General features: G+C 35.7%; 1 protein-coding gene across 2 annotated transcripts in view; it reads right to left on the minus strand.

The window, feature by feature from the left end:
• clu (clustered mitochondria protein homolog) overlaps positions 1-26,548 on the minus strand; it is a 238,153-nt gene that overhangs the window by 139,120 nt on the left and 72,485 nt on the right. The window contains exon 1 of one of the 2 annotated variants that reach the window (XM_069828091.1): positions 17,389-17,595. The exons of the other annotated variant lie outside the window; for it this stretch is intronic. The gene's annotated coding sequence lies outside the window, so the exon portion shown is untranslated. Of the gene's footprint in view, positions 1-17,388; positions 17,596-26,548 lie in introns of those variants that run through there. 2 annotated transcript variants of the gene reach the window in all.

A 26,548-nucleotide genomic window follows, 5' to 3' on the forward strand; every position in this document is an offset into this window, starting at 1 on the left:
ATAAGAGAAATCCCTTCAATTCCTCCACAAAACCACTATTTTTATACACGCAATGTTGTAAATTTTTTAGTTCACAAATGCCCTTATGGTATAACTTCATTTTCTGGCCTTGAAGAAACAGACCGATGGTAAAACGAGAAATCCGGACTGTATGGTGCCTGTAGTAGAAGTCTCCCTTCTTTCTTGTCGATTCTTTCAATAAAAAGAGGCGACAGATGGTGCGTTGTAACAATTTTTTCCCTCTCTGGATGTTTGTCACGCAATGCACAACGTAGCTTCCTGAAAAACTCGACTTGAACAGAATCATCAACTGTAGTGATAAACGTCCACAGAAGGATGAAAAATCGCTCATCACAGAGAGAGCTCAAACGGTACTTCTCTGCGCAGAGAGAACAGATAAGAATGGACGGGAATGTCTGCTCAATCCATCACACGTTTCGGATTTGGCAGTCTCATCCATATGGCTGAATAAAAAACCAGAGGCGAGGTCACTACCGTACTTCAGAAAATGACAAAGATGTCGAATATACTGTGTGCTATTACCTGTGGGACTTCGGAACGGAGATCAAGCGCAAGCATGTCTTTGCAAATGTGGCAAAGTGTAGCAAAATAATTGCGATTTACTGTTGATGACTTCAGTGCTAGATGCAGCGCATTAGAGAACAACAACATACTTATGATTTAGTAGAGGGGGCCATAAAAGGTCTATAAGGAATATGATCAATAGATCCGTTTCGTTGATAGCGATTGTAGTAGGTTCGTAAAATTATGCTAAGCCACTCGCATATTATGATTTGAGTAGAAACTACTGTATGCTTTGTAAACTAATTTAGAAAACATCGACGGAATTGTATAAGTTTAAGACAAATAAGCATACCAGGAACTGAATATACTCCGATGTTGACATACCATCATACCTTATCTTTACATTGGTAGAGCGACTTGTTACAGACTGGGGGGGGGGGGGGGGAACGGGTTCAACGCTGGGAATTTTCTTTTTCGTTATAAATAGAGTACGCATTTCCATGCAAATGCATGTTTTATATAAACTTGTTACTCTTCTAAAACTTTGCAAAATATTCGTTTTATGACTTATCGGTTCCAAATAACAGTGCTTCTTCCGTGCATGTTTGCATGTTTTGGTCATTTTTTTTTAGTGTAAATGCATGCATAATGCATATTTTGAAGATTTTTACATTCAACAGCACAAATTTAGACTTTTATATTGCATGTTATGTTTTTTCTGATCTTAGTGCATATATTATGCTAACTTGCATAATAGTGCCTTTTATGAATGTTGCTTCGTAGAATCTGGATTTCCACGTTATTTGTCTATTGAGCAAAAAATTGAAGAAAGGTACTGGTAAGATGGTCTCGTGGCATCCTACCTGACAACTTTACTAGTCTTTGGACTTTCCACAAAAATCCTCCCTTTGTTACACTGGAATTTCTAAACCCAACTCTCGTTCATTACAAGCCGGAGGTCAAAATATTGAAAGGAAAGAAGGCAGAAGCAGCATTCAAACTGCAATTTAGTATACTTTTGTGTCGAATTGTGAAGTGTTGGTATAGCTCCTGTTAGAACTGCAAGAAGAGATCTTGTGTCAAAAAATCAATTTTGATTGAAGGAAAGGGATTTGTAAAAGCGGACGCTGATGTAGTTTAATGTGATTGTTGTAATAACGATATAAGTACTAAGCCTATGTAATTTGGGGCGCGCGATAGCGTCGCGAGTAAGGCGTTACGCTGCAAAGTCGGGAGATCGCGGGTTCAAATTCCGATGAAGTCATGGTCTTGCGAAAATGAAAAAGTCTTAAAATTCGACCTCGCTTTGTTCCAAATTTCTTCGCTTAAGTATGCACCTATCACTTCTTGTGACTTAGGAAGATAATTTTCTGTGTTCAAGAACGTTCTTCAGATAAACACACGAGCTTAAGTGAAGAAACTTAGAGAAATTAGTTGTACGTTGTTTCAAAATAAAATAAAAATATAACATAATGCAGAACTTACTTTTGGTAGTGCATATTTTTACTGTTTTTTCGCTTCATTGTTCATGTTTTGTCATATGATAGCGGTGCATGTTTTAGAATTTGATAGTGCATGGAAATCTGAGCTCTAGTAGTTACAGAACGGTTCTGAGGTCAATCTGCATGTTAAGAGTACAGTATATTAATTTCTTGGCGATACACAAACCCAACATCTAATGCCGACTTTATGAAAATATGGTAGAGCTCTCTTTGGCCTCTTCAGTTATCTGTAAGTCCACCATAACGGTTAGCATACCTGATCTTGAAACGAGCGGTCCCAGGTTCAAATCCTGGTTGGCACTAGTTACCTGGTTGAGGTTTTTTCCGGGGTATTCCCTCAGCCCATTAAGAGCAAATACTGGATAACTTTCAGCGTTGGACCCTGCACTCATTTCGCCGGCATTATCACCTTCATATCATTCAGACGCTAGGTTGATAAAGCGTCGTAAAATAACTCGCTAAAAAAAGTTATTTTTAAAAAGAACAGGTAGATAGATTTTTTTTTTCTTCCTGATCTCAGTAATGCTGTCCTTTCTATCAACATAAGTCGATTTTTCAAAACATTACTTGTAAGAAAAGCATTGGGGGGGGGGGGGGAATGCTGTTAAAAGTTCATTTTGAGTGAACTGCCACTTATGTTAAGGTTTTTTTTTTAAATAATTGTTAATCACTCTTAGATGGCTCGACTCGTATACAGAGTGATTCTTGAGGTTTTACCGTCCCTTACGGAGCTTATTTTCGAATACATTCTGAGCAAAAAAATGTCATATAAACATTTGTCCTGATCTCAATATTTTCAGAATTACACTAATTTGAAGTTGTTTATAAAATACCATTATTCTTGAGTTTTAAGGGGAGAAAAATATTACAGATAAAGAATGAACTATTCAGGAGTATCATTTCTTTAATTAGCTAGTATTCTGAAGCTAAAAATGTGTTGTGAATTTCATAGTTGCTTCGTGCAGATTTTTTTTTTCGATTTTTAACTACAAAATTACATTTCTTACGCATTTATCACAACAACTGTTACAAATCACGCCACTCTTGTAAATTCTTTAAGATTGTACATTAGAATGCACGTTAAACTAGAAAGAATCAAGTTCCTAAAGTCGTATGATTTGTAACAATTTTTGTGACAAGTTCGTAAGAATGATGTCTTTTTTATTTTATTTTATTTTATTAGGTTATTTTACGATGCTGTATCAACATCTCAGGTTATTTAGCGTCTGCATGAAATGAAGATGATAATGCCGGTGAAATGAGTCCGGGGTCCAGCACCGAAAGTTACCCAGCATTTGCTCGTATTGGGTTGAGGGAAAACCCCAGAAAAAACCTCAACCAGATAACTTGCCCCGACCGGGATTCGAACCCGGGCCACCTGGTTTCGCGGCCAGACGCGCTGACCGTTACTCCACAGGTGTGGACAGAACGATGTCATTTTAGTTGAAAATTGAAAAATAAAATCTGTACAAGGAAATCAACAACACATTTTTAGCTTCAGAACACTAGCCAATTAAAGAAATGGCATTTTTGAATAGTTCATTCTCTATTTGTAGGCCTAATATTTTTTTACCCTTAAAACTAAGGGAAAAGGTATTTTTATTAACAACTTCAAATTAATGTAACTTTGAAAATATTGAGATAAGGACAAATGTTTATATAACAATTTCTGCTCAGAATGTCTCCGGAAATAAGCTGCGTAAGTGATGGTAAATCCTCGTGAATCACTCTGTACACTGAATATGAACAAGATCAATCCAGTAATTTATCACAAATGGTTGCACATGGACAAACACAATGACAAAACCATTTTCTTACTATGAGCAGGAAAAAAAAATCTAAAAATTGAAGTGGAGATGCGCAAAATTATTGGAACTAGTAGGCTATTAACGGATATTACTGGCAGAGAATTAAATTTCTTGACATCCTTTGTGACTTCGAGGTAAGTCGCAACTAAGTAAGATAAGGTGTTAATAAAGAATGTAAAAAAGTGAGGAGTGTCCATTCCTTCCGTAATAAATATTTGTTCCCCACTGAGTTCAGAACTGACGCCCATAAAAATGACAAAATTTAGTACATCCCAACCTGTCGCCTATCAGTGCGACGTGTTCAAAGTGCACATATAACCAAAAAGTTCTCCGTGCTACAAGTGGAACGGCGGAAGAAAGTACAGTAGCACAAATATAGTAACATGCCCTTCTAGCCGTGAAGCTTGGGTTCAACATACGCTACTGCCACGCCAAACAAACCAACAACTTAGTGCTGCATAATGATGCCTTGCTCAATGTTTAATGAAAACGAAAACGATACTAATTAAAATATAGGCAGTAATTTTTAGCATTCCGAAACTAAAATTCAGGCAGTCTGAATTTACTGAATTAGCATTACGTAGCGTACCTGAATTTCACATTTAGCATTTCTACCATTTTTATAGCAAGTGCGTTATATAATTGAGGAATTTAGACGTGGTATACCTTGACTTTTCCAAAGCGTTTGATAAAATTGACCATAAAATTTTAATTAATAAACTTTCAAGTTTTGGATTATCTTTTTCATACTTACAGTTAATAACGTCATATCTTACAAACGGCCAGCAGTATGTTTCATTCAATCAAGTAAAATCAAAACCATTCACAGTAATTTCAGGTGTACCCCAAGGATCTAATCTTGGTCCCTTGTTCTTTTTACTTTATATTAATGACTTACCTAAACAGATTTTGCACACTAAATGTTTACTATATGCTGATGATGTTAAATTGTATAAAGTCATTGACAAACAACAAGACATTTTTGATCTACAGCATGATTTGGACAGACTATATAGATGCAGTATCGATAATTCTCTTCTGTTAAATCTTAATAAATGTTGCTTTATGACATATTCTAAAAATAAGACAGTTGCTCAAAACTCGTATGAAATTAATGGTATGAAGTTACCTAGAATAGAATCATTTAAGGATTTGGGTATTTATTTTACACACAACTTATGTTTTAAAATGCACTTAAATGACGCGGTGATTGATGCATATAGAAAATTAGGATTTATAATCAGAAATACAAAAAAATTAAAAAATATAAATACTATTGATACTCTATATAAAACTCTAGTTAGAAGTAAGCTAGAGTATGCGTCTGTAATATGATCACCTCAGTTCCAGTCCCATCAGAAAAAATAGAAAGGATACAGAAAAGATTTTCACGTTATTTATATTTTAAAAAACATCACGTGTCGTCTTATGACAAGCAAATTTCATATAATCAGTTACTTTTTGAATTTAATTATAAAACTTTAAAATCTCGACGATTAATAAATAGCCAAATTTTACTCTATAAGACTTAACGGTATATTGAATAACTGTGATTTTCTTAAATTCCTTCAGTTCAATGTAAAAAAGAACAGAATTGCGTCATAGGCAACCTTATATTATTCCTATTTCTAGAACTGTTTTCTTCAAGAACTCTCCATTGTTTGTTATGTGTAATATTTACAACTCTCTGTCTTTAAACTGTGATTCTCAATTGGATTTTAGTTTAACAATTGAACAATTTCGTACAATATTAAAAATAATTGTATTTCCTTAGATATTTAAATTATGAAGAAGTATATTATAATGTTTTCACTCTAGTTTTTAAATAATTTTGCATCATTATATTGACATTTGGCACTATATTAACTGTAATATTATATTCTAGCATCTATTACCATTATGTATTTTCTTTCTTTCGTTTGTGTTGTTTGTTTTGTTGTTTTTTTTCCTCATGTATTTTGTGTATATATCTATGTAAGCCACCTGTAATTGGAAGTCTGCTTCTGTTGGTGGTGGATTTAAAATAAAATAAAATAAAAATTTTTAGAGCGCTAATTAATAAAAAGCTCAAATTACAAACTACATCACAAAAAATTACATAACTATATTTAATTAAACTGACTTATGAAAAATACAGCAATAGTTAAGATATTCTAAATAAAAAAGAAGAAGTAACCAAAGACACACAGTCCACCGCTGTGAAGTAACGGTTAGCACATCTGACCGTGCACGAGCGGGCCCCGTTTCAAATCCTGGTTGGAGTTTTTCCGGGGTTTTCCCTCAACCAGTTGAAGCAGAATTGCTGGGTAACTTTCGGCATTGGACCTCGGACTCATTTCGCCATCATTAATTCACATATCATCATCCATATCCATAACATAGCCCGGGTTAAGTTCACGATGCAGCGTGCTGTACTTGTACAAGAGCGCGGTCGTTCGGCTACTAATCATTCACAGAATAGGAGTGGTGGGCACAATAAGCCTCAGGCTGCAGTGCAAGCCTTCGGGTATCTCCTCCGTACAAGAGAAAAAAAAAACAAAACAAAAACACATTCATATTAGATAAAGCTGCATTAAAATTACAAGAGAACCCAAGCAATAAGAAAACAAATGATTTTTGAGAACTCACTCGATTAATGAGAGCATGGAACAAATTCCTGTGCTATTTTCAATTATTCTTGTTTTTCTGTCTGTCAAAATTAAATTATATTTCATGGACAATCATTAATCATTACCTACGATTTTGGCGTCGAAAAATACATTTCAATACCGATTCAGATTTAATTTGTAATACAAGCAAAGTTTATCACCAAGTCACGTCTTTATTTTCCTGAATGTTATGAAACAATGCATTATAAAAAAACACAAAGTGACGATATTGGAATTACATAATTAGGCCTATTTACTTCGCCCCTTTCCAAAAGAAAAAAATCCTTCCTCGTATTTGCACAGTATTATAATAAATTTTATAGTTTTAGGGGACTGAGAGAACAAATTAAAAATAGATTGAATGAATATCCTCCGACTCCTGAGACATTTGCTTCATTTTTAAAGTTCAATATAATTTCTACACTTCAAAAAAAGTCACTGAAATGAGGAAAAATGTTGAAAAAATTCTGGAGGTTACAGTTAGGGCACAAATGCAGGTACATTATACTATACTTCAGGACTCAGGAGGTAATGAGAAATGAATGCAAGTGGCCTACACGTATTTTAAAGGCGCTTCACATTTGAGCCGTTCAGTGCAGAAGTGGTGTAAGTCAAAAATGGGTAATGAGGGTTAAAGTAAACATTCTGTAAAATACAGCTGAAGGCAGCAATTAATATTCAATTTATTTAAACTATTAGCAGTCAGTGGATAGCACGAAAGCCATATTAATTGCTACTTTGCGCTATATTTTACAGAATTTTTACTTTAAACCTCATTACCCAATTTTGACTTACAACACTTTTGCTCTGAACGGCTCATTTATCGCTGTTTCGAATAGCTAATAATTTCCATTCATTTAAAAAATGTAAGGTACAACTGTAAAAAAAAAAAAAAAAAAAAAAGTGGCCGCACTCATGAACAGAGAATATTTTCAAGTCCACTTCGGATAATGGTGATGTTACAAGATGCATACGCTTATAGAAGCAGTTTCGGAACTAAGATGTTTAAACAGGAGTCAATCACGTCTGCGTCTCATAGAGCAGCGATAGTATGTTCGCTTAATGATTCGAAGGTTATGAGTTCGAGTCTCATTCAAGTTATCATTTTATTTTGTTATCGTATTTAGCAATATAAATAATATTCACGTTATCATTTATACTCTGTTATCGTACTTTAGCGTTATAAATAATATCCAAGTTATCATTTTATTTTGTTATCGTTATTTAGCGATATAAATAATATTCAAGTTATCATTTATATTCTGTTATCGTTCTCTAGCGTTATAAATAATATTTAAGGTACCATTTTATTTTGTTATCGTTCGTTAGTCATATAGATAATATTCAAGTTATCATTTTTATTCTGTTATTGTTATTTAGCGACATAAATAATATTCAAGTTAGCATTTGTATTCTGTTATCGTTCTTTAGCGATATAAATAATAAAGTTCTCATTTATATTGTTATCGTTCTTTAGCGATATAAATAATATAAATTTAATGTTAGATTTGAAACAATACAGTTGCATAATACTACTGTTAGTTTTTTCTGCTTATATTAATACATTATACTATCCTGCAACACAATAAAATGAAAAGGAGTGACGAGAATTTTAACCCGAAACGTTGACATCTAAATTCCGACGTTCTTCCGACTGAGCTACGGGGGCACAAGTAAAGAAGCATATGCGGAAAAATTGGCCCAAACCCCCTCCAAAGACGTCCTGATGATTTGTGGAAGCTCGTCCAGGATGCCTGGGATGTCATAGCTGAGAACTGAAAAGACTATTCGATTCCATGCCCACTCGACTGCAAGATGTGATCGAGATGAGAGGAAGGTGGACTAAATATTGAAACGTGACTATTTTGTTTTGTTTTTTGAACTTTTAATTGTTTGGATTTTCTAAGGCAGACGCCAGTAAGTTTGTTTTGTTTATGCCACGAAATATATTTTGTTGAGATGGCAACGCAATCATGACTAGGGAACGTACTTTGTCCCAGGAGGTTACAAGCACAGTCTAGTATATACAGTCGCGAAGCTCAATACGTATTAAATATGCAAACATTAGATAGTTGCTCACTACTAGAATCGCTAATATCTCCTCATTACAGGCAATGCAAAATAGTACCGTCTATTGTTTCTAGCACCCTCAAAACTTAAGCTTCGTGACTATATAGTAGACTGTGCTACAAGACTGGAGTTCTTAAGCGGACGACCGCGTGCATCTAACAAACGAAGTACTTGACTGACGGCTCACGCGAATCTTGTTTCGTAAAGGGGGCAGAACAAAACATTAACCATTTTAACAATTTACACTAATATTTACAATTTATATACTATTTACACTATGTACACTAGAATACACTACTTTTACTATTTACACTATAATAAAGAATGTAGCATACACCGACCAAACATTACTTACACTATTAAGCTTCTGTACAGTGTTGAGTATTGTAATGCAAGGTATTTTATTTCATAATATTATAGCCTACTTATTTTCTAACTGTGTACAATAATGTAAATAATGCTTGATCAACGTAACCCTTCGTTCTTTATCATAGTGTAAATAGTGAAAATAGCGTAGTTTACTCAGACATTGACTACTATCAAATGCCGATTGTCGGAAAGACTGCTTTTCGTCTTTAGAATAATATGATCTTTCTTGAAATATTACTTTTGTGGGATATTTATTTTTAATATATCTATTTTCCTTCATTATGTTAATCATTCCTTCGATTCAAATTGTCTTATTTAATACTAATTTGTAATTGCTTAACTCTTAGAACTCGTCTGATTGAGGTTCTGGCTGATATGTACAGTACAATTATTTAGTCCTGACAGTCGCCAGCAACGTGCGCCTGGGTCAGGCGAGTCCATTAAGTTACGCCAAGGGATGTTCATGTTAGTCTGTCGCCTGCCGTCAGAGCGATCGGATGTCACGCATGCGTTGTAAGCTGTACTGCATTCCTTTACCGACCGCTCACCCTTATCTCTACTCCGGAACTCTCCCCACTACTCCTATTACTTCCCCTCTTTCGCGTCGCTGAGCTGTCAGGACTAAATAATCGGTCTGTACAGCTGTCAAAAGAAAAAGTGGCCGCTCTCCTGAAGCAAAGTGCCCTTCGGGTATCTTCGCTACAATTCGGAGACAGGCGATGTTACATGTTGTTGGACCACGTTGCCTGATATCTACAGTTATAATTGAAGTATTCTGTGTGTTATCGATAGCATAATGGTAGCGTTCAGGCCTCTTATTCATGAGGTCCTGCGTTCGACTACAACCACGTGCTTTTTATGTTCTTTTTTGTTCTGTTTTTGAGAGAGACAAACTATACATAATGGCTCCTTTCTCTTTTACGATTATTTTAGTAATTTACATCAGGTTCATTAATATATTATGCCATGACTTTATCATTATGATATTGTGGCTGCAAATGGAAAGAAAAAAGATTTTATTCTCAATAAAAATATCTTTCGTGGCATAAACAAAACACATTTACTGGCGTCGGCCTTAAAACATTCAAACAATTAATCGTTCAAAAAACAAAACAAAAAGCCACAATTCAATATTTAGTCTATCTTCCTCTTATCTCGATCATCTTGCAGTCGAGTGGGCATGGAATTGACTAGTCTTTGCAAATAGCGACTGTTTTTAGACACGATATTCCAGGCATTCTGAACATACATACATAAGTGTTCTGTCCATGGGCAGGTCTTTCATTGCAAACCCAGCAATCTCCAATCTTTCCTATTTTCTGCCTTCCTCTGAGTCTCCGCATATGATCCACATATCCTAATGTCGTCTATTATTCTTTTCAACCAGAGACCCAACCAATTCCTTTTTCTCTTTCTAATCAGTTTCAGCATCATTCTTTCTTCACTCACTTTTTCAAACACAATTTTATTTCTTATTCTATCTGTCCACTTCACACGCACCGTTCTTCTCCACATCCACATTTCAAATGCTTCAATTCGTTTCTCTTCATTTCGTCGTAATGTCCATGTTCCTTCCCCATACAATGCCACACTCCATACAAAGCACTTCACTAGTCTCTTCCTTAGTTCTTTTTCCAGAGGTCCGCAGAAGAACCTTCTTCTTCTATTTAAAGCTTCCTTTGTTCATGTTTGCAGTTTTTCTTGGGAAGGATAGGCCTAAATGCGGTAACATCCCGTTGCTTTCCGAACACCACTATCTCTTTCGCATCTTATTAAATTCCAGGGGGCCCAAGCGTGGAGATGAGGAGAGTGGATTTGACTAATTGGGTCCTCCGGACTTCACCGAAAGTCACGGCAAGGATTAAATATTAATTCTATCAGGATGTTTGACCCTATCAGAGATCGGGAAATCTCAATTAGCCTTTGCCCCCGGCATCCTGGACTAGCTTCTACGAATCATTAGAAAATCTTTGAGTGTGATTGGGCCAATTTTTCCGAAAATGTTTCCACACTTTTGCCCTCGTAGCTCAGCGGACGAACGTCGGAATTTAGATGTCAGCGTCTCAGGTTCAATTCCTCGTTACTCCTTTTCATTGTATTGTAGTTCAAGATAGTATAATGTAATAATACAAAAATAAAAACTAATAGCAGTATTATGCAACTGGATTTTTCCAAACCTAATATTAAATTTATGTTATTTATATCGCTAAAGAACGATTACAATATAAATAACTTGAATATTATTTATACAGTATCACTAAAGAACGATAACACAATATAAATGATAAATATCGGTTTGTTTAATTAATATAAGATATTATATAATACGTATTTAATTATCTAAATAAAATAACCTATTTTACAAAGAAAGATGTTTATTTGTGTTACAATAATTACCTACATAAATTACAGATTATTTATATTGCGAAAGAACAATAACAATATAAATAACTTGAATATTATTTTATAATGCTAATGAAGGAAAACAATATAAATGATAACTTGAATATTATTTATATCGCTAAAGAACGATAATATAAAAAACGTGAATATTATTCATATCGGAATTTCACAGATTTATTACAGATGTATTTAAGAAATTGTAGAAGAATAGTAATTAGTAACAGTGTCCTATTTATTCTTCTTGGAGCCAAATTTGTAACTTTTAAAAGTGTGGTTACTATGTTGAAGTGTATGTGTTGTAACGGATGCTTGATTTGTTATGTATGTGAGTCAGTTATGGGATGCTTGATGTCGTCGCAATGTCGTAATTATAGTTTGATTGTGTTTGTGTGACTATTGTGTATTAATTTATGATGTATGGTACGGAAAGCTGCATATTTGTGTTATAGAAGTGTTACGTATGTGTGTTGTTAATGTTTTTGTATGTTTCAAATTGATAACTGATATTTGTTTTGCAATCGCAATGCCTAATTTACGGATTGTTTATGTTTTGTTTACATCGCGTAAGCTAATTTAATTTTCTTTTCCTTTTCTCTTTATGCTTATCTTTTTTGTGTATAAAACTATAGCCCTAACATACATATGTAAAATAGGGCTAACCCCCATTGGAGATACTGCAGCTACAATAGTAATAATTATTATTCATATCGTTATAAAACGATAACAGAATGCAAATGATGACTTGAATTTTATTCATATCTCTAAAGAACGATAACAAAATATAAATAACGTGATATCCATCAAGAACGATAACTGGATATAAATGATAATTTGAATATCATTTACATCGCTAAAGAACGATTAAAAAATAAAATGAAAACTTAAAGAAGGCGCGAACCCAGAACCTTTGAATCATTAAACAAGCACTCTACCGCTGGTCTGCGAGAAGCAGATATGGAACACTTTCATAGTTCCGGAACTGCTTGTACAAGCACATGCATCGTGTAACATCGCCGCGACCCGAAGTGGACTTTGAAAATATTCGCTGTTCACGAGTGCGGCCACTTTTTTTTTTTGACAGCTGTACATCTATTATCAAGCAGTACATCTCACTTGCGATATGTGTCAGAGGAAGAACAATAATTGTTTGCATGCATCTGAAGTCTAACTAGTACATAATATGTAACTATAGTCCACAATGTACGGAATGGAGGGTGAAATAAACTGGTCACCCTACTCCATTATCTCTTGGTCTAGTTGCCTGATAAGTGGTGCCTTCTTGATATCACTTGTGAGGTTCAAACCTGTCTTCGGACAGTTGACTAAACAATAACTCTTAGAAACGACCTCGTCATCAGAAACGAATTTTGTTATCGTTTCCAGGCAGCGTTGGAAGATGACGAAGATGGCATAGAAAAGCGCGTCGATATCTGAACGAGGAACTTCCAAACCGGTGGATTGGGCGATGTGCTCAGGATGATTTGGCACTCCTCAGGTGGTCCCCACGGTCTCCTGACCTCACAGTTTGTGATTTTTTTCTTTGGGGGTACGTGAAAGAGAATGTTTACATGCCTCCAATGCCGACAACATTGGCTGAACTCCGAGATCGCATCACTGCTGCGCTGAGGAACATCGACAATGACATGTTCCAACGTCTATGGGTCGACCTGGACTACCGCATAGATGTGTGTTGGGTAACACGAGGAGGGCACATAGAACATTTGTAATGATATGTACAGAACTTGAAAATTTGCTCTTTCGATTGGCTATTAGTACAAATGGATGGACATTATACTCGTACATTAGAAGATATACGATGTCAAAACCCGATGAATCATTTGTATACACTCTGTATATTAGGCTAAAGAAATGTGAGGCATACTCTCGACGAGGTGGGTAGGCATTTTTCCATTAGTAAGTGTAGACGTTAATTAAATTAAGTTACTCTGGCGATCATCGCCGGTCGATGACACATTTACGTACTTACCAAGGAGCTGACTGCTAGCTTGGAAGCGTTGCTAATGATACTTAACCGATCATTGGCAACAGTTAACAACGGGACACCCGATGTTCTGTAACTTGTGATGCGAAAATCCATGCTATTCTCTGTATCACACTTATACACCTAAGCGATATTGATCTCAAACTCATAACAAGGAAGTTTCACTTTAAGAATACGAAGCACGATCCTCCCGATTCAACCAACAACGGAGCCACGTTCAGTACTGGCCATGCACATTATCAATTACACAGTAGCCTAGTCATGAATTTATTGCAGTTCTGATAACCGCAGGGTTCGTTCAGCCATTTTATCGATGTCAGCGTACGAAGTTCCATATATTCTGCAGATATCATTCTACAGAATTGTAATAGGTTACGTAGTGTCTTCAATGCAGTGAAATGTGCTATTTTACTTCTTTATCGATGACAGAATTTACTGTAAGGTCATTTAGGTCTTTATCAGCCTGTCACTAGATGATGCTCGGCAGAGTTCCAGTGACGTCGTAGTTGATAACGCAGAACATATCAGTATCTTAACGTGATTCGAACCCAATGACCGTGGCCTCCACAAATTGTAAAATCTTAATGTTCACATATGGAGAAGTTCTCCTCGATGCCTTCTTTCTTTCTTAGACATTTCACACTTGGTAAAACCTCGTTAATCCGGACTAATTGGGGGAGGATAAGTTGACCGGTTTAACGAAAGTCCGGATTAACTTAAATAACCTAAACGAACAGTAGAGAGCGCATTAAAACTCAGTTTGTAACAACAAAACACTTCTATTGCGGTGTATTTAAAGGACACAGACCTAAATACACTCCTACGGTACAGTAAAATGTAAAGCAATACATACAATCCTAGATCATATATGTATCAGACTGCTCATCCCTATGTTAAAATCGGCAGCACTTTGAAGAGAACAACCGCCAGGATCGCCACCCGTCCGCCGTAAACGAACACGAGATGGCAGTACAGTCGTTAATGCAATTCAAATGGGAGTTATGACGTGACTCCTTATATAACAACTAGATGGCAACATAGTAAACCTGACAAAAGTTGTTACCGTCAAAGTCTATAAGGCCGAGCAGTATATATGATCTAGGATACAATGCAGTACATACATGATACCCATAATTATGACGATGTGCATCACTCTAAACTCTTGCTGCGGAAGTTGCTTTAAAGTACAGCTTGATTCAGGGATTTTGGCCCCTGCAAAAATGAGTAGATAGACTGAGAGCGAGTACAGTCCGCGTCACCGTTTTTGGAGTGTGAAATAGGTAATGGGAACGTTAAGTGGAGTGTTTTACATTTACCGCAGTTAGTCTGACAACTGTGTTTGGCAAATGGCTAATGAGACGTGTATAGGAAGTGGTACCGTTCTCAGCTGCACTAGCGACATGTTCACAAACTGGGCACTATATTATCTAGGACACACGCCAAAAATGCTGGCGCCAGCTGTAACTCATCACTACTGGCGGGCTGAGTCACACAGGTCAGACTACGCAGTCATAACACCTAACACATCCTTCTTATCATGTCGCGGTACACTCTGTGTTAAAACACAATATTCTTCCACAAGTCCCGTTACTAACCACTACGTCTGTTGACTAAACAATGTCATAATTACATATTTTCTTGACATGAGTGTCCCTCAGCTACGAGCATAGATATTATTTTCATTCTTAACTTCCCTCTTCCCCTCCTATGCACATTTGTGATTAAATTTCTTTCTTATGACGCAACACACAGATCGCTCACTAGCCAAACAACCAAGGACAGGGGCCATTAACGTTGAATCGAACTGTACACGTCTATATTATTTTGGGACAGTAATTTCACAATTCTAATGTACAAAAGTAAGTCTTAAAACAAGGTTCTTTAATTTTTTCAAATTCATCGTTTTTTTGCCTGTCCGGGTCTTTCGTCACTTCAAAACAGATTGAAGGTATGGGTTAGTGCCTTTATAATAATCTATTTACTAGTTTCGCTCCTTTGTTCCGTTACAGCTCACTTCCAGAACAATCTTGAAGCAACGCTAGATATTCACAAGTACGAGAATCTCTGGCCATAGACTCTACAAGACAAAGACCATATCTCAGTTCATGTGGAATAGAGATATATCTTGGCCAGAAAAGAAGCAGAGTCTGTTGCATTTGTATCAGAAAACTCTATCGCTTGTGCCACAGCGAAGAACTTCGTGGTTCAGATGATATACAGAGTGATCCAGGAGGAATAATAAATATTTTGGGGGGGGGGATGATAATATGGATTATTCTGAGCAAAGACTCTCATATAAAATGTCTCCAATTTTCAATGGGTGTGGAGATATAGTAGCTGTTTGAAGATTCCCAACATGAAATCCTTATCAGCTAGTTCTCTCAATGCAAACCTTTCCATAATCAACTACAACAGTAGCAAGTAATGCTCACTGTAAACTTAACTTCATTCAGCAAAGGAAAATGTGTTTAAACTGAGATAACAGTGGCACTGGACCTGAGTTCGACTGCTGGCTAACGCAATGAACGCTGTAAACAGGGTTCTGTGTTCACATAAACTTTGCACTGTTTACAGACATCACCACGGCAACAGCAAAGTCTACATTAAAGGCGAAACAATGGTTTACCATGACTCCTTACACCAGTCATCGGCAGAACTGAACTCACGGTGACATCAGGCAATGCAACCAGCAATTCACATGATGTCGCATGGTTGTGGGTAGTGTTGAGGGCCCGCTCTGACGTCAATGGCGTGCAGCCATCACAAACTTCATATTTACTGTACTATAACTTTCAAGGTGCCACAGAATTCTAAGTTTATGTCAAAAGTAGCCAATCTCAAGATAGCGAGTAAACTTTCATCTTTCAGCCGCGATCTTTGTTTTGATTTTCCAAGTTTCAATTTTGAAAAAAAAAAAAAAATGTTCGCAACTGTAAGTGGAACCAAACATGGATCTTTGCAAACATCTAAATAAATCTGCTTTACTGGCCCCCAACGAGTAGGAAATCATCACCATATTTTTTATATCACGTAAAGACGAAAATAGAGTCAATCTCCGTAACGTTGTGGTTTACTTTTCCGTTACGAACAGCTAAATCGGCTTGACTGAGCTCCAACAAGTAGAATCCTTTCTCACCCCATTTTATCACCCAAAGACGAAGATGCATTCAATCTTCGAAACGTTGTGGTTTACTTTTTCTTTACAAACAGCTAAATCGGCCTGACTGAGCTGCAACCAGCAGAATCCTTTCTCACCGCATTTTATCGCTCAAAGACGAAGATGCATTCAATCTTCGAAAAGTTGTGGTTTAATATTTCGTTACAAACAGTTAATCTACAGTCAATCTTCGAAACGTCGTGGTTTAATTTTTCGTTACAAACAATCTACAGTCAATCTTCGAAACGTCGTGGTTTAATTTTTCGTTACAAACAATTAATCTACAGTCAATCTTCGAAACGTCGTGGTTTAATTTTTCGTTACAAACAATTAATCTACAGTCAATCTTCGAAACATCGTGATTTAATTTTTCGTTACAAACAATTAATCTACAGTCAATCTTCGAAACGTCGTGGTTTAATTTTTCGTTACAAACAGCTAAATCGGCTTGACTGAGCTCCAACAAGCAAAACCCTTTCTCACCCCATTTTATCACCCAAAGATGAAGATACATTCAATCTTCTTTCGTTACGAACAGCTAAATCTCATTGACTGACCCCTATCAAATAGAAACCTCTTCTCACCCCAGTTTTTAAACACGTAAAAACGAAGTTCGAGCCTTTCTTCGAAATGCTGCGGTTTCCTTCTTCCGGACCAGTGAAGGTGAAGTCCAATCTACATCTATTCTAAAAAAGTCACCACTCATTTAGATCAAATAATAAAACTATTTGCTACTCCTTTCTTTTCCGTACGCTTCCCTACATCAAAGGACAATACAGCTTACAAATGAATTCGTCCCTAAAAGGTTATTAATCTAAACTCTTTCCCCAAATAAACTTAAACCTTAACTGCCATATAGATAAAACAATGTAGAAAGATTAGAAAAGAATAGAGCTTTACATACCACAAGCCACATCAGTGAAGCAGCATATCACAGTTCACACCAAGCAATTTAGTTGTAAACACATTTTGACAGTTCCACATGCACTTCTAATCCCGCACTCACAACAGGACGTGGAAAACAACCCGTTCAACCGTAAACTATAAATGAACCTTTGTTCTAGCTTTGCGTGCAGAAGATACTAACACCACACATATGAAACACGCCATACGCAAGGATCAAATGTAAGTCAGACTCTGAGACTAGATTATGAGAGCAAATAAACTATAGGCTTGATAAGATAAAAATAGGAAGAGAGTGATGTTCAATTACATCTGCAATTCCGACATTCTTCACTCTGCAACTTGTACTGTTTTCTTACACATAAGTAAAGATGCGGATTACGTGCAAATCCAAATATTTGTATTGAAGCAGCACCACACATTAATAAAATTATACATACGATGATATAAAAATACGACAAGAGTCATGTTGAATTACATCTTTAATATATTTTCTAAATTATAGACATCAGCTCAAAGGATTTCAGTGACCACAAGGGTACTGAATACAATAAACATGTACAATATAATGTGATGTGATACATTAAAGAAAAAAGAAATATTGTTGAAGGCAAATATAAGTGGATTAACTGAAATAGAGATGATGATGTAATATTTGAAGAGAATCCTTGATAATATTTATAAGGACAGACATTACATAATCAAAAGGAATGTGAAGTTCCTTAAGATAATTCCATGTGAATTTGGAAATAGAACCTCTAACTGCCAAACAGCAAACCAATGACAGATCAATGTTTGTACTTTTGAGAAAGATAAGGCAGACAAGGTTCATATATGGACTTCTTCTCAATATCAACTTCGGTGGCTTGATTTAGGTTTCTTTCGAAACGGATAATAGGGTCAAGAACAAGAGCCCGTTTTAAGCGTCCGTTAATAGCAATAATGTCTGCCCGTCTGAAAGAACCATCCGATGATACACAATGTACTTCCTCATGAATCTCCCAATTTAAAGTTTTTAACGATGTCGCCAAAGCATGTCGTACACGATGTCTAGCATTTATCAGCTCTCTCAAGATCTGAGAAAATCTAGAGTATGTAACAATTTAAGAGAAGAGCCATGTTCCGTTTGCAATTATAAGAATTTATTTATTTATTATTTTGCTAATAATTGTAACATAAAATATAAAATCTCCTGGTAGAGAGGCAGAGACGGCCTGACGGCCTTATCTCTACCAGGTTAAATAAATAAATAAATACTATTACTACTACTACTACTAAAATATACAGAGAAACTTTAGCTCGCCCCTGAAAGAGTAGAACTCGTGCTCAGGGGCGGATTAGATCATGATGTTTCTTCACTCTACAATTTCAATTGTTTTCTTACAAATAATAGATGAGAACTATCTGCAAATGCATACAGTATTTGTATTGCAGCAGGATATTTCAGGGCCGCACAAAGAAATTGTGGCCTACCCCTCAAACATTTGCCAGGGCCCTTCCCCCTCGCCAATACATTAATGAATGTTTAAATTCTATAATTTAAATACAGCACTAACCTAAGGAAATTTTATTACAATGTTTGACAACATTGTTTGTTACTGGAAGTGGAATATTCTTAGACAAGAGAAATAAAAACCCTCAGTTTATAAAAATGTTTTCAATAATATCTTAGCCACTGGCGTGGCTCAGTCGGTTAAAGCGCTTGCTTGCCGGTATGAAGTTACGCTCGGGCGTGGGTTCGATCTCCGCTTGGGCTGATTAACTGGTTGGGTTTTTCCGAGGTTTTCCCCAGCCATAAGGTGAATGCCAGGTAATCTATGGCGAATCCTCGGTCTCATCTCGCCAAATACCATTTCGCTATCACCAATCTCATCGACGCTAAATAACCTCGTAGTTGATACAGCGTCATTAAATAACCAACAAAAAATATATATATCTTACAATCACTAAAAGAAAGATATGATTTTAAAAATAAATGTAGGCATACTTTAGTAAAAATATGAAAAATATATTTAATAAAAATTAATATGCGGATATAACTAAGTGCAGTATATCCTAATCAGTGGCGTAGGCAGGGAAGGGCTTCACATGCCTGAAGCCCTACCTCATATTTTTTCAAGAAATATTTTGTATTGTATTGTATTGTATTTATTGACATTCCATGGTACAGACCGATTATTTAGTCCTACAGCTCGGTGACGCGAAAGAGGGGAAGTAATAGAGTAGTGAGGAGAGCTCCGGAGTAGAGATAAGGGCGAGCGGTCGGTAAAGGAATGCAGTACAGCTTAACTGTACTAGAAACATACCGCTATACCGCACGCATGACATCCGATCGCTCCGAAGGCAAGCGTGTAAATAAACCAAACACCCCTTGGCGTAACTAAATGGACTCGCCTGACCCAGGAGCACATTGCCGGCGACTGTCAGGACTAAATAATCGTACTGTACTACCATTACAAGAATTTTCAAGTTTTAAACAATAAATTTATTAATAGAGTTTGTCTAACGCTAGTAACATACCAGTGGGAAACTTTCTCAAGATCTGAGAAAATCTAGAGTATGTAACAATTTAAGAGAAGAGCCATGTTCCGTTTGCAATTATAAGAATTAGAACATGATGTTTAGGAAGCTGGTTCTGTTACTGATAAGAAGGCACCAGGAAAATCTATGATGTCGTTGCTACTGAGATGTTTCAGACAAATAATGAAGTAAGTAGAAATAATTATTATGGAATTAATAGTTCCAATAAGGTAGGCTATCAAAAAATTTTCAGATAAGCTACAGCATAGTTCGGAGAATTCTAAGAAAATATTATGGTATCTACAGTATATAAACTAAAATCAGTGAAAGGAAGTAGCAATCCGATAAGGTATAATTTCACCTTATGATAACAGACATTCAAATTAATATTCATTAACTAGACAAAGTTTTCTGGGTAGACGAAGTATAACAGTATTTACCTCTTTAACTAATTAACATCTATATTAAGTATTAAATTACATAATTCTGATTGTTGTCCGATTATTAAGGAGTCCTCAGAAGTTACAGTATGTATTTAGGCATAATTTTCGACGATAATTTAAAATGAAACCAACACATTAATAATTAACTATTATAATTATTATCTTTGTAATAAATTACGTAAAATAATATATTATTTTGTTTTATTGAGGAATTCCTTGTCAATAAGTTTATTGCGCACAATATACTTAACTTTATTTCAATCGGTAATTATGTATGGAATTATAGGATGGGGTAGCTTATTTAAATCCAATTTTAATCCACTTTATTTATTACAGAAGAAAATAATTAAAATATGTCTTCATAAACCTATTGATTTTCCATCTCAAAAATTGTTTTTAGACTTTAATGTTCTTAAAATAAGACAAATTTATTATAATGTATTAATGAAATTCATACATAAAAATCGAAATAATTTTGAATTGTATTCTCATAGTTATGAAACGAAAGGTATGAATTCTTTAAAATTGTTTCAACCAAAATGCAACACTGCTACAGTATTTAATCATAGTAGTAATTTAGGTCCAAGAATACATAACAAATTTATATTTAAATATCCTAATTTTGTAAATTCTAATTGTTCTAGTATTAAATTAAAAAAGTTATGTATGGATTTTATTAATAAAGAAATATTGTAAATTTAAATGTATATAGTCTTATTGTGTAGTAGACATAAGACAAATTGTATTGTATACTTCTTAATTTAAATTCAGGAATCCGCCCCTGAGCACGAGTTCTACTCTTTCAGGGGCGAGCTAAAGTTTTTCTGTATACATTATATTTTGTTACAATTATTAGCAATAAATAAATAAATAAATAAATAAACGCAAAGTATAATTTGGTCTGAATATGATCTCCAAGTCCTAATTCAAGGAAACCTTCAAGTTTTGAAAATTTCTGTGTCATGTGGCTTCACTATACAATTCAACACAGACCCATATTTCTTCGAAGAAGATAATATTGGAATAATACAGATTGTACAGTAAACGGAAAGTGTTACGCCACATAAACTTTGAATTCCCAGACAGGTATCACTAGCTGAAAACATGATCTTCATTGATCATGGCGCGCCACCCCACAATTACACCCTTTCAAAACAATTAGAAAAATGGTTAATGACCATAACACCAGCAGGCACTTTGAAATAATCTGGCCCCCACGATCGCCAGATCTCAATACAGTCGACTTTCGATCGTGGGGTTGCCTTAGAAAATGAGTTTTCGTACAACACACAACTTACAGCAACAAACGAATGCAATTTCGCAAGAAATTACGAATATTCCGCGACACTGTATGCAAAATGTTGTGCATGATGTCGCAGAAGTACGATCGAATAGGAGAACAGCGGATATGCTCACAACGTTTTATAATAATTGTACACTAAACCCCGATGTTTACGTGGCACAATCAATGCTGTTATAGTTTTTCCCCTCTTAAATATTATAGTTTTCATAAAGTTAAAGCTTGAATTAACTTTTGAGTAACCTTATATGTTTTGTCTTCTACATTGCATAATCACATATTACATCAGAATACAACTAGTTATGTTTTATGTGATAAAAACTGAACTGAGATTACAGATAACGTAACAATTCTGTTATCACAAAAATAGCTGATCTCAAGGATAATCAGAAGAAATGGAACAACATACATCTGCAAACCATTAAAACATCGGATCTTAAAATTATTTATCTTCCAGTAAGTAGGTACAGTAGTGGCAAAAAAAACCGAACCGACCCTTGTAGCTGATTTCAAGTCACAGATTCAAATTTTGCTAGTCATAAAACATATCCATCTTGTATAATTAATTGTAACAACGAAATTTATTGCATTTGTTCGATTCTTACCGTCTTTTGTTTCCTTCAGTGCCTCAAACTTAGACGAAAAAACTTTGAGAGTTTTATTTTCATCTGGCATCAATATTACATTTCTACCTCTATTCGACAAAGATAACTGTGTATTTTTACATTAAATAGCAGTACATATCTCTGGCTTCACTATCCATATTGACATTACCAGTTTGACATAATACACAGCACAGGATTCTTTTTATCATCTACAAGGGTCGGTCCGGTTTTTTTTTCTGCCACTACTGTACATCTGATGCCGTCGTTTATTCCGCGGTCTCTAATTGCCTGAAATTGCAGTTGGAAAAATTTCGTAAGTGGATATTTTGGTCTGCAGGTGCAATTAAAAATAATGCATAGTATCACGAATTAGAGCGGTAAATATTACAAATTTGGTCGGATTTGATTCGCTTATACATTCGGAGTTTGTTCAGAGTGAGACTAACATTATGGATTTTAGGAAATATATGTAGGCATCGTTTTTAACGTGGGTAAAAATCTTCCTTCCGAAATCCAATACACTGTTCGGAGTGACAATAACATTATAGACTTCAGAAAATATATGTAGGCATCGTTTTTAACACGAGTAAAAATCTTCCTTCCGAAATTCTATACACTGCTTCGCCGATTTAAAGAGTCTAAAGAAAGCAAAAACAGTACAACGTGGTCTATTGTTGTGACGGGAATCCAAGCCCTCGTATATCGGTAAGGCATCATGTCACAAACACGTTCACGTCTAAGTATTTTTTTACAAAGTAAATATTATTTAAGCCTTGAAAATGGCGCAAATATTAAGGATATTGCTGGAGAGTTTAAAGTAATTTTTATTTACTTATTCGTTTATTCATTCAATCATTTACTTATTTACTTATGTAATTAGGTATTTATTTATTAATTCGTTTGCTTGGCTTCCTTACTTATTATATATATTTATTTATTCACTTATTTGCGTGACTTGTTTATTTACTTATTAATACATTTACTTATGTATGTATTTGTTTGTTTGCTTAGCTTGCTTATTTATTTATTATTGTATTTTATAGATATAAATATATTCTAGGAATTAAAATTAATTTGTATTAATGTTGTATGATATTCACATTTCATAATGAATTAACAACTCTTAAATACCCATTCCCGTATGATGATGTTTTCCTGTCTATAATATTCCTCGACTTTCATCTCTACCAGACTACACTACATAATACTTTTAATACTTACTTACTTACAAATGGCTTTTAAGGAACCCGAAGGTTCATTGCCGCCATCGGTCCCTATCCTGTGCAAGATTAATCCAGTCTCTATCATCATATCCCACCTCCCTCAAATCCATTTTAATATTATCCTCCCATCTACGTCTCGGCCTCGCCAAAGGTCTTTTTTCCTCCGGTCTCCCAACTAACACTCTATATGCATTTCTGGATTCGCCCATATGTGCTACATGCCCTGCCCATCTCAAACGTCTGGATTTAATGTTCCTAATTATGTCAGGTGAAGAATACAATACGTGCAGTTCTGCGTTGTGTAACTTTCTCCATTCTCCTGTAACTTCATCCCGCTTAGCCCCAAATATTTTCCTAAGCACCTTATTCTCAAACACCCTTAACCTATGTTCCTCTCTCAGAGTGAGAGTCCAAGTTTCACAACCATACAGAACAACTGGTAATATAACTATTTTATAAATTCTAACTTTCAGATTTTTTGATAGCAGACTAGATGATAAAAGCTTCTCAACCGAATAATAACACGCATTTCCCACATTTATTCTGCGTTTAATTTCCTCCGGAGTGTCATTTATATTTGTTACTGTTGCTCCAAGATATTTGAATTTTTCCACCCCTTCGAAGGATAAATCTCCAATTTTTATATTTCCATTTCGTACAATATTCTGGTCACGAGACATAATCATATACTTTGTCTTTTCGAGATTTACTTCCAAACCGATCGCTTGACTTGCTTCCAGTAAAATTCCCGTGTTTTCCCTAATCGTCCTATTCCCAGGCTTATTGTAGGAATTCGTAACAAGCTGTTTTTTTACGGTGATGGGTTGTTAGCCCTTCGCCCAACCCCCAAGCTGGAGGACCACCCCTTATCGGCTGTCCACGACTGCTTATTCAATATATTCGCAGCTACCCTCCATATCTGGAGGCCGTCTCTTCTATCCGCATCCTGAGGACGCGCCATGCCGTGGTGATGGGGACCCACAATACATGGACTTTTAATACTTACAAAGTTTTAAGAAATAAATGTAATCAAGCAGTAAGAAATGCTAAATTACGCCATGCACATTCCCTTATTCTACCTTCGGTCAGTGCGAAAGAATTGTGGCATAACCTTAATAACCTGGGTCTAACAAAAGCAAAGCCTCGGGTAGATAACATCAACTTGTCACTCAATAGTCTAAATGAACATTTCGTCACTGCTCCACCTGAACCATTACATAAACAAGAGACTCTTGAATTTCTCAGATCTTACCCCCAACCTGTGTGGGATAAATTCTTCTTTAAATACATTAACCCGACTGACGTAATGAAGACGCTGCGACGTATGAAATCTAAAGCCCAAGGTATAGACAATATAAATATCACTCTCCTGTATAAAATAATAGATGTGATCCTGCCGATCGTCACCCATATATTCAATGCATCTATTATGACTGGGTCCTACCCCTCACTCTGGAAAATGGCATTAATGAAAACTTTACCCAAATCTAACACACCTTCTACAGTAAACCAATACAGACCGATATCAATTCTTCCCACTCTTTCAAAAGCATTAGAACATATTGTACACGGACAACTTACGAACTATCTCAACGAACACAAACTCCTTGATGACTATGAATCGGGTTTTAGGCATGGACACAGCACTACTACAGCCCTTCTTAAAGTGACTGAGGACATCCGTGAAGCTATAGATAGGGGTGAAGTAACGGCACTAACTCTTCTCGATTTCAGCACTGCCTTTAGTTCTGTTGATATCGACTTGCTTCTTGCAAAGATGAAGACACCTGTCAAACAATACCTTGAGCTGGATGGACTCCTACCTACGGGACCGCCAACAGTGTGTTTCACTTGATAATTAATTCTCCCAATGGCGATGCACAAAGGCGGGAGTGCCGCAGGGATCCGTATTAGGACCACTACTCTTCTCTATCTACATTAATGACGTATCAAAGAACTTACAGTATTGCCGATATCACCTCTATGCCGACGACCTACAACTTTACATACATTCCAGACCCAATACGATCAATGAATCGATTGACAAGTTAAATTGTGACCTAGCCACTGTCTCCACTTGGACGGCCAATTTCGGACTCGCACTTAACCCAAGTAAGACTCAAGCTATAATTATTGGACATAAGCGTTTAGTTAACTCCCTTAATAACAGTAATCTTTCAGTTGTTATCTTAACACGCTAATCCCTTATTAATCTGTCGTAAAAAATCTTGGCTTCTTTTTTGATAATAATCTAAGTTGGAATTTTCAAGTTAAAGAAACGATACAAAAAATCTGTTCCTCCATTCACTGTTTGAATCGCTTGAGAAACTTCTTGCCCCAGCAACTAAAACTTACCCTAGTACAAACCTTAGTAATGCCGCACTCCGATTATTGTGACGTTTTGTTAAGTGACCTAAGTTCTGAATTGCCAGTCAAGTTACAGCGAGCTTAGAATATGTGCGTCAGATACGTGTGCAACATCCGACGATATGATCACATATCACCGTCCTTCGCAAGTCTTTCGTGGCTCCGACTTAAAGAACGCAGAACTTTACACTCTTTGTCTTTACTCTATCGAATTCTGCACACCTCAACATCAAATTACCTTTCGTCTCCTTTCTACTATCTATACTCTAACCACGACGTAAATACCAGATCACTTATCTGTGGCAAGCTAAGTATACCTCTTCATAGAACATCTTGTTATTCATCATCTTTTACAGTATCCACCTCGCGTCAATGGAATTCCTTGTCACAAAGTATTATGGACTGCAAGACAATAAACACCTTTAAAAGCAGCTTAAAAGATAACCTTATTAGCATTTCACTCCAATCTTACTGATTTAAACTATCACTGATTACATTGTTACTTCATTCTTTAGACATCATCCTGATAGTGCTGTATTTTCAAACTCGTCTCATAATAATCTCTTTCTATTATCTAATATTATTTGAAATATATTAACATTATATGTATTTTAGCTTAATTCTGCTACACAGTTTATTTCAGTGTCTAATTAATAGTTCATAGTATTTTGTTGTTTAATTCGTATATAACTCTTGTATACAT

The sequence above is a fragment of the Periplaneta americana genome, chromosome 6 (assembly GCF_040183065.1).
Source record: "Periplaneta americana isolate PAMFEO1 chromosome 6, P.americana_PAMFEO1_priV1, whole genome shotgun sequence".
Lineage (NCBI taxonomy): Eukaryota > Metazoa > Arthropoda > Insecta > Blattodea > Blattidae > Periplaneta > Periplaneta americana.